The sequence below is a fragment of the Protopterus annectens genome, chromosome 6.part0, assembly GCF_019279795.1.
Source record: "Protopterus annectens isolate FY-2018-M chromosome 6.part0, PAN1.0, whole genome shotgun sequence".
Classification (NCBI taxonomy): Eukaryota; Metazoa; Chordata; order Ceratodontiformes; family Protopteridae; genus Protopterus; species Protopterus annectens.
Window position 1 is genome coordinate 192,843,899 of NC_056737.1, and position 18,966 is coordinate 192,862,864.

General features: G+C 41.4%; 1 protein-coding gene across 1 annotated transcript in view; it reads left to right on the forward strand.

Annotated features, from left to right (window-relative positions):
• Nucleotides 1-528: 528 nt before the first annotated feature.
• Nucleotides 529-18,966, forward strand: part of JDP2 (Jun dimerization protein 2) — a 160,437-nt gene continuing 141,999 nt past the window's right edge. The window contains exon 1 of the mRNA XM_044073915.1: nucleotides 529-676. The gene's annotated coding sequence lies outside the window, so the exon portion shown is untranslated. The remainder of the gene's footprint in view (nucleotides 677-18,966) is intronic.

Below are 18,966 nucleotides of genomic sequence, written 5' to 3' on the forward strand. Positions count from 1 at the left end.
GGGAGGGAAAACCTGAAAACAGCAGAAGTGTGAGGGTATGTGTCAAGAAGTGAGGGAGGTTGGGAAGTTCGGGTAAAAGGGAGAACCTTATGTGTGTATGTATAGGGAGGGAGCTAGAGACACAGGAAGCAGCCTTATTACACTAGCTAAACACGAGTTGTGTCTGTTGCATTGAAAATCAAAATCAGTGTGTGTGTGTGTGTGTGGGGGGTCTTAAGAAGTAATGAAATGATCATTTTGATAGCGTTTACTATTATTTTGAAAGCTAGCACTGAGAGTTTTTAATAATGAAAGGAATGCATGTGTACAATAGAAGGGCATCCCCTGGGGCGGAGTTGCCTCTTCGGGAAAAATGGGATTTTCTAGGCAACCTCTCAGCCACGGTTTCTGTATTCCTGTTATTTGTTTGCGGTTGCTAAGGTCCCGATCTAGGATTGCAAAGTTAGTTGGCTAGTTACTGCTTCAAATACCGCCCTTATCTGTGCTGACGTACGCTCCTGGCAATACTTTACGGTTCCGCATTCCCAAACCCTCCCAGCCCTGGGATCCATATAAAAACGGGCTGATGCAACCCCTTCGGTTGCATCGAGCAACTCAGCAACGGCAGTGGCAGCGTAGGAGGGCCGACCATCAGCTGACTTAAAGCCGACGGCGGCAGCTCTGCAGCTCCAAACAGGTAAACAGGCGCAGCGCCAGCTGGGTACCACGACCCAACTTTTTATGCCAAGAGACCACAAATATGGATGGGTGGGTGGCTGCGCGCGATGGCTACGCCGGGTCATTTTAGGCAACTTGTCTCGCGACCGCAGTAGGTAATACGAAGCAGGCACGAGCCGTGTGCAGAGCAGGGGCTCTGTTAACATTCTACTGCTGGTGCAGAGAAAACAATGAGTGGCAGTCCTGCCAGAATAGCCCCCTCCCCAGTAAGTGTTGGCCTCTCAGTCTTTTAATTAGCGCTGTCCGAAAGTTGCTGCTGGGCGTGGAGTTTTCGTATTTTCTGCATAAGTTGCCGATTTGCATGCCATCATTTTGCAGCACATATTTTGGACTTGCAGGTTTTGTCAAATGTGTCAGTGGCTTTTAAGTTTAATATGTACTACATTGCAGCAACACTTGCAAGCTTGCGTTTTTGTTTGCATCCGCTGGCATTTAAGGCTGATTGACAAGTAGCTCCGTAATGTTTTTTCAAGCACTTCTGGCTGTTGGTTATATGTTTTAAAGAAGTACATTGAAGTTTCCCATCCCCCTGGTGGCAGCCTGCAAAATCCAGAGTACATAACTTACTGTAAGTTACGTAAAAAGGCCTGACATTGGTGGAGATGGAAAAAATCCACTTCCGCTACTGGACTCTGATTATTTGTTTGTAATGTCAGTGAGTCTCTGTAAGTGACTTTACTGGGTCTCCAACTAATATCTGGGGTATGGTTTTATCTTGCTACTTGAGCATCACTGCGCAGTTTTGGGCATTGGATTATATACATAGGTAATGTGACTTGCATGCATACATAAACACGCATTTTTTCATGCGAGTTATGAAAATTGTGCATGTCCAGTTACTTGCCAGTAATGGACACGGATCCATTTCGCAAAGAGAGATACTAGAGTCTCAAATCGTTGAGTAGAAGACTTGTAGTCAGTCATTTAATTTATTAGGCGATGGTGGCACGTAAAGTATTGGAAAAGAGTAGCTTGCACTCCACAATAGAATGGGCATGCACTTGGTGTTTCTCTTAGAGATGTAAACTTGATTTGTAGTTCTCCGGTGTCTCCCCTTGGCCCTGGTCCCGTAATAAGTATCCGAATGATCCATGGTTTATATTTTAGATACTGTCTGCAGAGGGTACGAAACTTGTTTTGTTAACTTGACTAAACAGTCTTAACCTTTTTATGGTACATTTTGATGGATTTGGGGACTCTTTGGACAACGTGGATTCCATAATTGCTTATGATTATTTGTGTTATGTAGTGTTATTCTTTAAATAATTTTTCATGTGGGTATTAGCTGGGGTTGTTTGTTCTACAGGTGGTGGGTTCTTGTTTTAGATAAGAATGGCAGCTCCAGTTGGTGCACAGAAGTATGAACTCTCATAGGCCTATATAGGCTAGTGTGGCTTTTGCTTGCCCTCTAGGATGAGAATACACAAACATTGATTTGTCCTAAATCTCTCCCTGCCCATTCAAGTCTGTGATTCATCCAGAGAGTCAGTGAGGGATTCCCTCTGCCTAAGATTTTTCTCTCCCATAGTGTCGGAGAGTCTCTGTCTGACATGGTGTTCCCTCCAGCCCCCCTCCATATACTGGGATTCTGTTTAAGTTTCTTGGGAGTCTGGCTCTGATTAATGGATTTTTTGAGGTTGGAGTTTTCGCGTGTCGTGGTTTAATTTTCTTGCTCGTGGTGGCACAGGTTTCTGATTTCAGATGGCATCTCATTGACTGAAGTGGCACAGAGACATGGCCAGTGGAGCAGCTGAATCACCTCTGAGCAGGCGGTATCTTCAGTTGGTGAGGAACTTTTTCTCAGTCAACTTTCGACATATGTCTGGGCCCTTATCCCGAATGTGAGGGTACTTTGAGAGGTGGTTGGGTAAGCTGAGAGTACAGGGGGGCGTACATATACAATGGTCTGGATCTGGAATCATTGGTGATCAGAGTGACAATGACAGGGTACAATGACTCCTGAATCAATGTGGAATCCAATCATGAGGTGGTGGGCAATGGTTACTGTCAACTTTGGTCCACTTTGTTCAATGCTTCTTCATCCCAGTTACTTGGATTACCTATCCAGGTCCTGTGCTTCTTTACCTTTTAATGGATTTACCTATGTTACAAGTATTTTCATGTAGCTTTCTTTCATGTATCTGGCACCATTTATTGTACTATTAGCCCTCTCTCATAAACTCTGGCACCAGTTATGTTCCTCTATATGATGTGCAGGGAGTATGTATCTGCAAATTTTGTCAGCCACAATCCCATCAGGTTGCTGTCATCTTTTGAAGCAAATGCCAACAATTTTGCCTTTGCCTGCACTTCAGAAAAATATTCTCAAAATGGGGGGCTAGGGAACTGAAACCCTGTCTGCAACAGCGCTTGTGGGTCTTGTGGGGTGGAGCCAGCACTCTAAACTTTGTGACATTTGGTCTTTGAGCCAGTTTACAGCTTCCATCTTGGCTGCCGAGGGTTTACATGATGGCTGGTGAGCTTTTCTATTTGTGGAGTGGGGTGTGCTGACGCTTTTGCTGTCATCAATAGGCTGTGTGAACTGCCTTACCTCCATCACCAGCCTAGTCACTGTTTGAAAAAAAGTGACCAAAATTGACAAAGCCAAATTGCTACCCTTGACAAAATAATGTCTTGTAGGATCGAGTGTCTGTAGGTCTCCATGGCTTATGATTCATTATGATCCTCCTCATAGCTTCAAGGACTGGGCAAGTCAAGCTATTGGGTAATTTTCAGGGTCCGTAGAAGCGCCTTTGTGGAGTGGACTTTGGGTATACGTCACGCCATTCTTTGGGTATGTATCCTGTAGTAAATGCTAGGATTAAAGTCCTCATTGAGTGTGTATTAGCAGTTTCCCGCACACCGTAGGACACAATCGGCCGAGCCGTGTTTCCGGTCCCCATTGATGCTGCTCTTTTGCTAAAGAGAGCAGCTCTCACCTGAGCTAGGTAGAGATGTTTGGGTGGGATCTTCTGTGTTTGGGATAATTTGCACTGAACTATCTGCCATGCCATTGGAAGTATCTGTAGTGAGGTTCAGTGATTTTTTGTATCATTTTGGTCTGATGATTAGCATTGGTTTAATTCTCCCCATATTTATAGCTAAAGAAGGTTTCTCTTTAATAAAGCTTGTGTCTCTTATGTTTTTTTTTTTGTGAGTTGGCCTTTTTTCTTTTTATGAGTGATGAGTGATTTTGAAGTGATCGTATCAGAGATGCCTTATTGATCAGAGATGCCTTCCTGGGTTTTGCTCTCATGTAGTTTCTTTTCTCCTCTTGTTGTTGTGTTTGTGGTTGTAGAGATTGAGGCCATTGCCTCCTTTAATTGGAAAGGCCTTGGTTTTTTGGATCTTGGCAGTCACCAACTGGTCCATACCATTTCGTAAGAGGCATGTGAAAGTTCTAGCAGCTTGGTTTGTGGTTTCCACCGGCTGCGGGGCCTTGGCCTGGATACTACTCAATCAAAAGAAAAGTGTTTGTTTGTTTGAAGAAGTTCTTCTGTGGTCTTTTTGCTTTGGGGGGGGGGATGGATGTGGATCTCAGTGAGGATTAATTTGGTCTAGTCTCCTGAGGGATATACTTCGGGGTGTGAGCATTTTTTGTCCCATGTTTGTGATGATCAGGTCTAGTATATTTTCTCCTCTTGTGGGAATGGTGACTCTCCTTTAAAAGTCAAAGCCTGTTGCCCAGCTACAATGAACACTTATATTTTTTTTGGGGACCATTTTCATTTGTTGACCAAGTAGGTTGATTGTTAGCCTCTTTAGAGGACTGAAGTAGTTGTAATTTGCCATGTTTCACTTTTTTATGCAAGTAGTACCATAATTGTGTGATCTATGTCCCAAAAAATGTAACACAAGATGCTGCTAATAGGTTCTTGGGTGTGTACTAGGCTAATGGCCCTGGAGCCTTTACAAGCCTAGCCCATAGGATTACCCTGGCATCATGCCACCTAACTTTAGTTCCCAGTGCCTCTGTTGAGTAAAGCCACTGGAGTTATCCCTGGGGTGGATTACCCTGGCATCGTGCCACCCAACTTTAGTTCCCAGTGCCTCTTTCGAGTAAAGCCACTGGAGTTATCCCTGGGGTGGATTACCCTGGCATCGTGCCACCCAACTTTAGTTCCCAGTGCCTCTTGAGTAAAGCCACTGGAGTTATCCCTGGGTGGATTACCTGGCATCGTGCCACCCAACTTTAGTTCCCAGTGCCTCTTTCGAGTAAAGCCACTGGAGTTATCCCTGGGGTGGATTACCCTGGCATCGTGCCACCCAACTTTAGTTCCCAGTGCCTCTTTCGAGTAAAGCCACTGGAGTTATCTCTGGGGTGGATTACCCTGGCATCGTGCCACCCAACTTTAGTTCCCAGTGCCTCTGTCGAGTAAAGCCACTGGAGTTATCCCTGGGGTGGATTACCCTGGCATCGTGCCACCCAACTTTAGTTCCCAGTGCCTCTGTCGAGTAAAGCCACTGGAGTTATCCCTGGGGTGGATTTTTCTATTTTCCATCCACTCATCGAGATTTGTCTTGAAGAGGGCCAGTGAGGTGCTCTGCTTGACATGTATGGGAAGTATATTCCATAGCATGGGCAGTCTCTGGGTTTTGAACCTGTCCCTTCAGCATGTTTCTTTGATTGTGGTAATGAGGTTGAGGTCTCTGGAGTGTGTGGTGCAGAGGGATTGGGATTTCTTTAGATGTAGCATTTTTAACAGAGCTGGGTCAGACATGGATTTGTAAGTCAAGCAGAGATCACCTTTAAGTATGCAGTGTGAGACAGGGACAGTTGGAGTTTTTTTAGTCTGTCCATACAGGACAAATGTTTAAGGCCTAGGATCCTCTTTGTGTGGTACTTTTGGGGCCTCTGCAGTTGTTGCAGGTGTTTAGTGAGGTACATGCCAAATGGGGCATTGTACTCAATGATTGGCCTAATGAGGGAAGAGTAGAGGGAGACAATGACCTCTTCCTTCCTGGATGAAAAACCCTTAGTAATGAGATGTGCCACATAGAAGGACTTTCTGACCGCAGTGGCAATGTAGTGGTCAAAAGAGAGGTTGCTGTCAACCTGTGTTGCCAGTTCTCTTATAATTCCTTCTGTGTTCAGTGGACTGTCATCAATGTGGTAATTCATGAGAACCATTTTTTTCCCAAAGGGGTGACGACACATTTTTTGGCATTGAGCTTAAGGCCATGGTTCTGACACCAGTTGTTAGTAGTAAAAAAGGTACTCCTGCACGGTGGAAATGCACGGCTCAATGGAACAAATCTACCAAACAGACAAAACGGTGAAATCCTAGAAACTTTATTGGTAAACAAAAATCACATACGGTGGAAGTGATTAGCAAGACATCAAAATTGTTCATTCAGACCTGGTGGGAACATCCACCCAAATTTACAATCCATTTTTTTATTTCCTTTTATGATGTCTATGATCATGAAGGAAAAGTTGGCAGAGTGAGATATGTTCAGATATTCTGATTCTCATCGGTCTAGAAGTTTGACCAACATAAAATGAACCACAAGAGCATGTGGCCAGATAAACAACCCACTTTCTGCTGCAATTAGCAAAGAACTTGAGATCGTGTACTAGTGAACAATTCCTACTGGAAAATTGTTTTATTGTGTGATCCTATTACAGTTAGTACAATGACCACAGGGGTAACAGCCTATCAGTGGTTCGCCAGTCAAAGTGGTCTGCACAAATTGTGGTTGCTGAACCGTAATGTTGTGTTTGAAAAGATTGAAACAGGAACCTAAGGTTTTCCCTTTCCGAAATGAAAATAAGCATTGGTCAGGAATGATATTAGCAACATCATGATCATATTCAAACACAACATTACGGTTCAGCAACCACAATTTGTGCAGACCACTTTGACTCGATCTCAAGTTCTTTTGTTTATCTGGCCGATCATAGATATCATAAAAGGAAATAAGAAAATGGATTGTAAAATTGGGTGACCAGGTCTCAATGACTCCTCCAATCATATTGCAGATGGATGTATTTATTGTCTTGCTAATCACGATGAAGTAGTACTGACCCGGAAAAACGGTATGTGATTTTTTGTTTTTTACCAATAAAGTTTCCAGGATTTCACCGTATGCTGGCTCTGTTTTACCGGTTGTTAGTCTCAGTGAGGCCTTTCTGTAGGATGTCAACATCACTCAGGGAGTTAATAATATCTCTCAACTTGCAATTGTCTGCGAACTTTGTCAGCCAGAGTCCCTTCATGTTGGACTGGACTTCAGAGAAGTAGATACCAAACAGGAGAGCACTCCTTACCTAATGTTTCATTTCTTGGTGAAATGTATACAAGAATCAAGGTCTCTTAAAAGCTTCTTAAAAGCCTATAGCTAACCGGAGGGAAAGACTATCCATTCTCTATTTTTAACTGATTATTTTCCATTCTCACTAGCCTAGTTATCATCTTCTGGATTCTTTCAAGTCTGTTTATTTGACAAGTGTTATAACAACAGAAAACCCCACGGTATTCCGTAATGGTCAGTAAGGTAGAGGTAAAAAGCAAGATCAAAACTTCTTTCTGAATATTGGTGACACTCCTCAGGATGCCTTTTAAAAGACCATAACACTTCCTCACCACTGTCTTGATGTGAACATCAAAGGCCAAAGCGTCATCCACCATGTATCCTAAATCTGTCGTAGAACTTACTGAGGTTAAAGTTTCATTATTCATTTCTTAAGTTGTTGTTGTCTTTTGGCTTTTCCTGGTTAGGGGTCGCCACAGTGGAACTCCAGTCCGCTAATGATTGGTAGTAGATTTTCACGAACGCCGAGTTGCCAGCTCGACGTTCAATCTTCAGCGAAGGTACACCCATTTACACATGTCTTTCGAACGCCCACCCAACCGCGGGGAGGGCATGCAGACTCCACGCATCATAAAGATAATGGTTATTTCCAAAACCAAAATGCATCAGAGTGCATTTCTTGGCATTAAATTGCATCCCACCTGAATAAAATTTGTATGTAATTTTATAATTTATTATGCTTATACGTGTTTATAACTATACCCTCCCCCACATCTTTGTAGTGACAGACTCCCACCATGCACAATAACAGATGTAAGCCTTTTGGTAAACACACTATAAAAAGAAGACAGTCATACATAAATATCTGGACACAGTAACACATGCAGACACACATACACACTTGTGGGTATCAGAGATACTGTACCTGCTTCAAGTGCCTTTGGACATGGAAACCTCTGTATCTTCCCCTACAGCTGTTAACTAGGGAGTGCTAAGTAGAACAAAGCCTCCTGCACAGACACTGACACACAGACTTAAATAGAGATGCACAGACCTAAACACACACATATATGCACGGACGCATACATATTCGGTAGCTGGACACATTGCAACCACAATCTCACCATTCATACAAGATGCAGGTCCCATCAGGCAGCATTCATTCATAACGCACATGCATGTACATTCACACATACACACAACACATATATATAGACTCATATTAAACATTCATGTACTGACCCTTAAATCACACTATCCCTGTAAACAGATATACGCACAAACAACCACAGACGTCCATACACATTCACTAATATTTATCTGGATTGGCTATCTGAGGATAGTAAACTTGTCCTAATTCCCGAAGCAGATTTTTCCCAATAAAGTGTTTTTGTCCACTCTGCTACATAAGGGTGTACAATTAGCATTTTCAATATGACTTTTTAGGATAACTTGGGTTTTATGGTTTGTGGGACATCTGTGCTATGCAGTCCTAAATGATCAGCACACTGGGCTACTTATGAGGCTTCATTACTGTAGGCCCTGTCCAAAACACCTATGTAGCAGGGCTATGCTTCTAGGCAGCAGGGGGTTGTGTGAATTGGACAAACTTGCCAAGTATGTAAACTGCACTTGCATGGCTTTGTGTATTAGGCAGCTTGTCTCTGAATCTCTGCCATTATTCTGCTGAAATGTATATTAATAGTATATATTCTTAGCCATTGATGTTGCTGAGTTTTCTACCACGTGATCTTCCTATGGATAATTTACATTCTGCTCTGGGGGAAACTGATGTGTGGGGTGTGTGGAAAGTGCCCCTTAATTGTACTATGGGTTGGCTTAAGGTACTGTTTAAACATAATTAGTAATATAAGAAGGTGAAACAAAAATTGCTTATTTGAAGACCAGATTTCTTCATTTGGAATGTAAAGATTTTTATAAAGAGAAAATATGTGTTTATATAATAAAGCTCACAAAATTGAATAAGCAAAACTTGAAAGGAAGTATAATTTGCAAAGGATACTGAAAATTATTACACTGGTTTGCTGCTTCTCCGACAGGAAGTCAGAGAGGAAGAAATTGTTAGTGTGGAAGTGGTGATGTCAACAGACATATCTCTGCTTACTTGGAGGCAGGAGGCCGTCTTGTAATGTTTTGAAAATATCTATATTGCTGTGTCTAGAACTGCTGACACAGCAGATGCATTCTCAGTATTTGACAGATGGTGCATCTTTTGAAACTCGGACAACAACAGGTTAGCCATGCTAGCGTAGAGGAGGATAGCAACAGCAGATGAAGGAACTAATGTCGATTAATCTCTCAGATCTATTATTAATGTATTCTCTGCTGTCTTTTAAGTAAAGGGGCTTCCTTTGTTTATACACTTGATTTCTTCTAAGTTGCCTCTTTTGATTGATGTGATGTTTGGTGGGAAACTCCATTACATTATTCCTTTGCTAAAATGAATGTAGGAGTGGAAGCTTTTCAGACTGCGACTTTTGTTTCTGTTGACAACTCTGATGAGTTGGATAGTTTGGACAATAAGCTGTTGAATTTAAGTGTTTTATGAAAGCATTTTGTTTTATGATGCAGAAGTAATGCTTTCAGGTAAGGACTCTTTCTACCTGTTACAGTTCTCCTTTTCCACCTTACATTTGCATAGCAAATTTATGCCTCTTAAGATACATGACTCTGAAAATTGAGATTGTATTATTAAAGAAAATCACGCACAGATTTTAACATTTTAAAGTCTGGCAGTCTAATTTTAATTTTACAGGAAAGGTACGTGTTTAGATAGGTGACTGGAAATGTTGCAAAAAATACTTTTCCAGAGTACAACCAAAATCTTAGACTTGTTTCAGTAGTGTGTGTGTGTGTGTGTCTTTTGGGCCAAACACGAGGTTGAAACATTGTTTGAACATCCTTATTTTTGTTGCCTTCTCTTCCTATATTCATAAAGATCTATATTTTAATCACTAAGTAACAAAACCTTAACTTAACAAAATCGAGCCCAAGTGCTCAAATCTTGTAAGCCCAAAGACACAAAAACACACAGTTTTGCAGGAGGGCAAGCCCCCTGCACCCCCATGAGGGTGCTGTGTCCCCCACCTCCACACACCTCTGAGATTGCAACACAGTGGGGAAGAGCTCAGTTACACAGTCCTCCCTTAGAATCTCAAAATAACAGTTCATAACTCTCTCCCTGTTAGACTGATAGCTTGATTAACTCTTATAGCTTCATAGGTAACTACTAAGCTAATTGCCTTTGTGGGTCATTTTAATCCTAGCTAGTTTCCATTTTGGGGCTCAAATTTACCTGTCCCATTCAGTTAGATTGGCCTTTCCCATCCCATGGTCGATAATTATGTATTTCTCCTAATGAGAATAACTGGTATCATAGATAATTTGAGGGGACATAAAGCATTTACGAGCTGCCTATGTCCATTAATAGTACAAGGGGCAGTCCTGGCGCAACTTTTTTGTTTCCTCTTCATAAATCCAAGTTGCTGTTGAATATGGGTAGGGATTAACTTTGTTTTTTGTGGGTAGGGATTCTACTCCAGTGAAGTGATAACCTCTGCGAGGGGTCTATATTAGAAGACCGAAAATTTAAAATCGTGAAAATGATGGACATTGAAGTGTTTTTTTGAATTCTCAGTACACTATAGTGCGATCTCAAAGTTGGAATATATGTTTAACGCACCCCCACCACAATAATGATTTCAAGGTCTGGCATTTTCGCTTTTTAGAGCGTTCGCGGTTTTAAACTTTCGGTCTTCTAATATAGACCTTTCTGCAAGATATACCTGTCCCTCTAAACCATTTTGCTGATGTTACAGAAGAGGTGTAGATCCCTAGGCTGAGTATTTCTAATGTTATTTAATTTGCTAATGTGCAGTAAATCCATCATTAATGGATCAGAGGATGCCTTGTATGCCAGACACAGGTCACCGCTTAGCATTTTGTAGGACACCGAGTATAGTGACAGGGCTTTGATTCGGTATGTGTAGGACATGTTTCAGGCCTTGTATCCTGTTAGTAAGGTATCTCTGTGGGCATTCAGTTGTTGTATGTGTCTGGACAGATGCATGCCAAAGGGGCATTATATTTAATGATTGCCCTAATGAGGGCTGAGTAAAGGAGGGCAATGACATTCCTAGATCCGGACACAATTTCTTTGTAAACTGTGCACTAAAGGAGTTTCTTACAATAGTCACATGTTGATTAAAAGTTAGGTCACTGTACACATAAATTCCCAAACTCTGAACAGCTGGGTCAACTCTTAGGGGCGTATTGTCAATGTGGTAGTTCCCTGGGTTAGATGACTTCCCAAAGGATACAGTAATGCATTTTTTTGGCATTTTGTTTCAGTCCATGACTTTGGCACCAATTTATTTGAAACAAACCTTCCTGCAGGAATGGTAAGTCATTTGGGGATTTGATGGCTTCTAGCTGTCAGTCAACTGACAACGTTTACTTCAGAAAAGTAGTTCCTTGTATCCTGTGGCAGTTTTTGGTTAAAACTGTATTTTGCCTTTATTGTCATAGGTTCTGTTTGTAATTAAGGGCACCCCAAACTTGCTAAATAGATTCACACTTTTTAAATGGAAGCATCATTTTTATTGGGTAGCAACAAAATTATGTACTCTTATGTACATCAGTTTGCCAGTCATGTCATTCAAACAACATTGGAACAGTTGGGTACGTGCCCAAGGAGTGGCGTATGGCAACTGTGGTCCCACTCCTGGCGGTAATTTCACGGACCCTTGAAATTATCACTTAATAAGCTTAACCTGCCTGGCAAGGTATGGAGGATGGAGAGGATCACAAATCCTACACAAAGACAGGGGGACTTGCAGACATTGGACCCGACTCCAGTTTTTGTCAGTCAAGGTGACCGCCTTTGAACTTGATGGTCACTCTTGAAACAGTCACCAAGGCCATTGATGAGGGAACAAAAGCCGCATACAGCCACACCGGTGCCCACATACAACTTACCCGAAACTTTACAGCTTAAATATAAAAGACCCACCTAAGCTGGAATATGGGACAGAAGCCAAATGTTAGAGAAACTGGCTAAGGCGAGAGACCAGGGTTAGGAGTTGCTGGTGCCCCCACAGGCCAAGCCCGGTCACAAGTGGTGTCGGGGGCTAAGTCTCTTGTGGTCAGGGTTGTCAGCAGCTACAGGCTTGACAAAGAGGACTACAGAGGAGAAACTGGAGCACTATAGACTGATGCAGCATTAAGTTTGCATATGTGGAAACAACAGTGGACTGAAGGAGCACTGTGGGGATCTCAACAACTGATAACTGGTGGCCTGAAAATGGTAAACAAAAATCTTGTCAAAACAAGCAAAAACATCCTCATCTCTACCATAAAGGTGGCCAAACCCTAAGCACAGAAGAGAGGTTATCCACTCAGAAGGGAAGAGATTATCATCAGGACTTTTCTTTGACACCTCACATTGCTAAAGTGGTTCATTACTACTTCTGCATTAAGACACCTGGATCATGAAGGAGATTCATGAAGACTCAATCATGATCATCAAGTCCCCTGTACTTTCACTTTATCAGACAAATATGATTCTCAGTAGTATGCCCTCATCTCGGGATGTGCATCACACACCGACAGCTGCAGCAGAGAGACCCCAAAAAAGTCTCACAAAAGGATAAAGGGACCAAAAAATCTGTTATTATATGCTGCCAGACTGAAGAAACTCCAGCTCTATTCAGTCGCATACCGCCTGCCTGGGAGGAGACCACCTGTGGATGATACAAGGCCATGTCCAACCCGGAATTAATGGACATGCTCCACCACAAAAAAAAAATCCAACTACTATCCAGATCAGCCGACTTACCAAGCCTTTAATGGGACTATATAAGGAGGATACTGGGAGGATAGATTTGTCACCCAGAGACTTTCCCACTCCTGGATAAAAAAATCCAAGTCCATGTCCATGGGAGCAGCCGCTGGCCTGCTTCTCAAGAGAAAGAAATCTTGTGGATGGATGGGGGGTTTACAGAATACTCCCGAATCATCTCTGTGTCACTGCTGGACAACAAACAACATAATGGGCACAGTATTTAACATAAGGGGTGGGGGAAGCCCTGAAAAACTTTGGGCTAGGCTTATAAATGCCTTAGGGCAGATAGCCTAGATAAAGGTAACTGTCCTAGGTCTAGATTTGTTTCAGTTTTGTAATTTTATTTAGCGTTTTTTATTTTTAATGTCCAATATTATCTTCAGTTACAAGGTACTGCTGTTGATGCTTAATTTGACCACATATGCCAGTATTGATTTTTGGTATCTTGTTTATCACTCTTTATTTTATTTAGAGACAGTAATATTTTTGGTTATTATTAAAGTCTTTCCAAGACTATGTGATGTTTGTCAGTGTTTAGGAAAGTAAGAATTGTATAGCTTTTGTCAGATATTGAAAGTGAAGACTTTTCAAATTCTGTGACAGAATGTGCACAACATTATCACAATAGGAATGGAGTTTTTCATGGTGAGTGTGCTTTCGTGCTAAGAATGGAATACTGTCATAACAGGAACGGAGCACTTTCATGGTGTATGTGCTTTTATACAATAAATAAGGTGCTTTCACTGTGAAAATACTTGGTGATCACTGCTTTTAAGAGGGGGGATCTTTTAAATGTTTAAGGTTGGAATCTCAATTAATACTGAACGTTTTACATGCACAGGTTTTGACTCAGACCTTATTTGGTCTGTACTGTGATTATAATACTATGTATAAATGTATTTGCAGTAATTTTCTTACTTTTTAATTTTTCTCAACTTTAACTTGGTTAATTAACGATAGACTGGTGTGATTGATTGCATGGTATTTTAAAATGGCATTCTGCTTCATGTTATTCTTTTTTGAAGACAAGGCATACATGGGGGGGCGGGTTAGAGAGGAGGAGGATGAAGAGGCTCACTGTAAGTAGTGAAGCAGAAAGACAACAAAGGAAGGTAGGGTAGCCAAGTCGCAAGTTGTAATGGTGCCGGTGACAAGGTAGCACAAAGCCAGTCTTCAGTGTATACCAGAACAAAGGAAAGGAGGGGCAGGCTTAGCCAGGTTGAGTAAAGATGTGATGGAGAATGTAGAAGGTGGGGGGGGGGGGCAGTGGTACTTCCCTTCCAGATGCCATGCTGGAAGGGAAGTAGGGCAGAGTGAGGAGAGCAGCAAACAGACAGCACAAAAAGCATGAATGATGACTTTACTAAAGGAGACTATAGTACAGGAACTAAATGGGCCACCTCACACAGTCTTCAGGAACACATCTGGTGTGCTGGCAAATCCCCTGAATGGAAGTTTTCAAAAGATTGCCAATCATTGTAGAACTGCTTCAATACCGGAAGACAACAACTGCAGTATCTTTGTATGAGCTGGAAGAGGAAAAATCCATGGAGTTTAAGCTTATTAGCTTATGAGCGACAAGTCTTGAAGGGAATCTTTAGGGAAAACCTGGCTGCTTTCAAATGGGTCAGCAGTCTGTAGGACAGTAGAAAACATGAGCTCATGTCAAGAAGTTGTCTATCAAACCTAGATCTAGTTTTGTGATTAGGATAAATATCATTGATTAAGTATTGGTTGATGTAGACTCTGTGATTTTCAGCAAGTCCTTTATTTCCCAGCTAGGTGATTGCTAGGACAACTATAAGGGTTAAGCATAGGGTCAGGAATAAGGAGTGAGATTGTTGCAGGGTTACGTGTTCCTCACTACAAACCTCTATGCCCTATCAATTTCGGGAATAAAAGTGACTAGTGGAGTGCTGCAGGAAATGGTCACTTTTGTCTGGTATTCTTCAATATGTTGTCTGGTATTCTTCAATATGTTTATTTCAGGCAAATCTGAGCAAATAATGTGATCATAAATTATCTGATGACAGTGTTTGGTACAGCAGGGAAAGATTGGGGGAAAAAGCCTAGGGAAGTATTGGGGATAGATTTGTAATAGCTGCTTAATGAAGCTGAAAGCTGGCAGTTGAGATTCATTGCGGACGAATGGAGAGCATCACACCTGAGCCCCAGCGACCCTAACTTGAGGTTATTTATTTAAGGGGGTGAAATTGAAGGCAATAGAGCAGGAAGAGGATCAAAGTACATAGAATGCATGTAGACTGGACCACCAGTGGCATAAGAGGGCAATGGTAGCAACCAACAGAATGCTGGGGGTGCTACATGCTAATTGCATACCTCCAGAAGGGTGGTAATGATATTACTGTACTCTGCTCTGCTGGGCCCTGCTCCACTCTCTCCTTGAGTACTCTGCATTTCTGGATGCCATACAAGAAGGAAATGAGGTTGCTGGAAGGAACCCAAAGGAAAGCCAACAGGGAAGAAGATAGGAGGAATGATTTGATTCCATTGCCAAGACATAATACGGATGCACTCCGCATGAGGATTGCACTTGCTTGTACAATAAGGGTGAGATGGTTATACACAAGTAAATACAAAAAGAAAAACTAAAGTAACTTACAAACTCCTTTTTTTCTAAGTAGAGATCAGATATCAGATAGACATGATATAGGTACAGAGGATCAAGTGATCTGCAGGAGCACTTGTTTACTGAGAAGAATTTGACCATTGTAATGCATTACTAACGTGGGTGGTGTAGAGTACACAGGTGAACAGGGTATGGTACAGGTAAGTTCTGAGGGAAGGGTAGACTAGTTAGGCATATTGATTATTCCTTCTGTCAAGAAAGCATAATGCAATGTAACTGGATGTGTTTATTTATTTTTTTTGGAGTTTATTCAGACTGGTTTTATTATTGCATCAAGACCAATATTGCACATGAAGCTTTGTAAATTGCATCTTGCCAACCAGCGTATCACTGACGAGTTGCTGACCCATATTTTATACTAGCTGTAGGTTACTGTTGCAGTGAGAAGTTGAACACCATTTACAAAGCTAATTTTTGCAGGGCATGTGCACCCTTGTAACCCTGCTATATTGGTTTTACCCCTGCATTTGAGGATGCAGTAAGTAAAAGAAAAGGGAATGGTACTGTTTGAAATATCAGGACCTGCTAGAGTGAGTCCTGAAATATGGAGACTGAATGGCTGAAAGATCAGACTTGTGCATGTGACGTCTTGAGATGCCATTTCTCTGAATATTCCCTTTTCTCTGAGGTATGGTGATCTCACAGTAGATATATGTAAGTTCTGGGAACATTTAGAGAGAAGAGTGATCTTCAAGATTTGCTCTTCTCCTGAGTTTTCTGTCTTTTTTTTTTTTTTTTTTGGCATGTCAGTAACTCAGCATTTTGAGTGCCAACATTTTAATAGGCAGCCAAAGGGAATTGCTTTTAACTGAAAAACAAGCATTCTCTTTACTTAGTGCAATCTGAGTGTTAAATGTCTTTAACATTTGGGATGTGAAGGTATTTCCCATCCATATGGGAGCTACATAGAGTTGTATCCCTTGCAAAAAAATAAAGTTAAGTTCAGATTATGTGAAAGTATGGGAATGAAGTTCAAAATAGATCGTTTTTTTTTGTAGGGATATTTATTTGCTATCATATGAAACATTGGGCAGTCCTCAACTTTTCTTCCACTTGCCCGCAAAAGGACACTACAACAGACATTACCCCATGGTACTTCAAGCCTGGCCATTTGCCAAACCAGTCAAGTTGTCAAACCATTTAGCATAGCATCCTCCCTATAAACCGCAGCAGTAGCACACAGCTGTAATCAAACTAGTTAAGATCGGTGTGCCTCCCATCCCCTCTTCACATTCTTCATAACATCCCTTTATCTTCTGCCATCATTACTTAGCTTTCCTTCTTTTATCCTTGTGTCCCACTCTGCTCTCCCTAGAAAGGTCACTGTGTGGCTCTCGTGTTTATTTTGATGTACTGTTTGAAGAATCGTACCTCCCTCCTTCTGACTTGTAGTTCATTATTTTTTTTTCTTTTTAATTTAATTTTTTTTTTTTAGCTTTTCTTCCATCTTGGTAAATCTTTATCCTCTCCAAGGCATTCTTTGATAGAAATCACCAGATATCTGACTGTTTACAAACTGGTGCCACTAACATCATTTTAATTATGGCTGTCGTCTCTGTGAGAGTTGCTTGTCCTACATTTTTTTATCTGTTTTTTCATCTCTCTCCTTTTAATTACCTGTTTCTTGAAATGCTCATTTCACTGTAGTAATGGCTTGGATCCTTAAATACTTAACCTGATTCAGAACAATAAACAGTCCTGACACTATTCCCACCCTGCCCCAAAAGACAGTACATATGACTTTACGCAATGGTACTTCAGTCCTGACAGTTTGCCAAGTCCTAGTGGCATTCTTTACAAACTTAACCAGTTACACTGGGTTATCAGTAATTATTTTTTTAATGACCTCTCCCCAATTATCCCCCTTCCTTCAGTCCAGTGAAATTACCTGTCTTCCCCTTCTGGTTAGGATTTATATCGGAGGAAAAGAGGTGTTGCTGAGAAGAGATTCCATGCTTAGTCTTTCTCTCTTCAACCTCACCCACCTCAACCTCAGCAGAGTTGCTACTAAAGCTAGATTTGTAACTGTAAAGAACTTTAACCTTCCTCTTGACAAAATAACAGGCAAGCCCAGCTGCAGCCACCAGTTTAATAAATGGTTAATGACTGTAGTTTCATAATCCACACCCCTGATCATCAAATAATAGTTATTCCTCCTCGTTGTACTGTGGAAGCAATTTAGTGCAGACCTTGGCACCCAGAGCTGGGTTTTCACTTCCGCTACTCGCATACTATGGCTGTCATCTCATCACTTTTTCCATATGGTGTTTACTTCAATGTTTGATTGCCATCAGCCACTGTTTATTGGACTTGAGCCCATTTGCTCCTTGGCTTTAAGTATTCTCAGCATGGGTAAAACCTCTAAGGCTATCATCCAAGCAGCCATGAGTTTGCATTGTGTTCAGCTAGCATCCTGGTAATTAGGCCATATGTTGTAGGTTCTAACTTCTTGGGTGGAAAACGAGTAGCCCATATCACTGTAGGATGCACTGTACCCTTCCTGTGTAAGTGCAACCTCCAGTACACCTATGATGATGGCTAATATGTAAGCACCTTGGTGGCAAAATTTCTTTGCATTACCACCCCCCCTAAGGGTTTATGGCATTGAATGGCTCTTTTCCACACTCTGCCCACCAGGAGAAGCATACCCATGCTAGCTCCAGTAGCTTACTGAAATACTAATCAAACCCTGGGTCTCCTTGGTTGTAGTCAGTACATTGTCTGTATTTGCTAGTGGAGTGAAGTAATTTCATCTTAGCCATATCACAAGACTGATATATCCGTTTAGTTTGTATTGTACAAATAAGATTTATACTGTATAGCTGCAGGCTATTTGTAGAAATTGGCTGCCAGTGGTTTTAAAGTTTTACCCATTTTGGAAGGAGAACAGCGCCTTCCACTGTAGTCCTAAAAGCAGTAATTAAAATGTGTTCTGATTATTGTAGACACATATGCAGACACTAATGCTAAGCATTTTCTAGGATGGGTTAATAACTTTCCATTGTCCTGAATGTGTGTGCAAATGTGTGTGTATTTTTAAGGTAGTGCAGACTCCAGACAGCCCCTTCTGGTATGCCAGAAACAGTTACTGCAATGTCTTACAAACCTTTAACTGTAGGTTTATTTTAAAGGTAGCAATAGCTTGTGCAGTAACTTTTCAAAAGGTGGAAGCCAGCAATTGAAATTATTCCAGTTCAGCATGCATACTGTTAAGCTAATAAGTAAACCACCAGCCATAAACATTTACAATTGAATAATAACATTCTTGAAATAAAACTTAACATTAAAGTATGCATTTTGTAAAATTTAAATGTTCAAACAGTTTTACAGTTGCACAAAGAAATGCCAACTAATTTGTTTTAAACAGGCAAGTGGCCCAAAGGATTCTTTTAAAACACATTTTGCCCTGTCACTGCCAGTAGCTAAAAGATTTGTTGAATTCTAACTGACGTAGAAAGCCAAACTGCAGTGGCATTGTTTC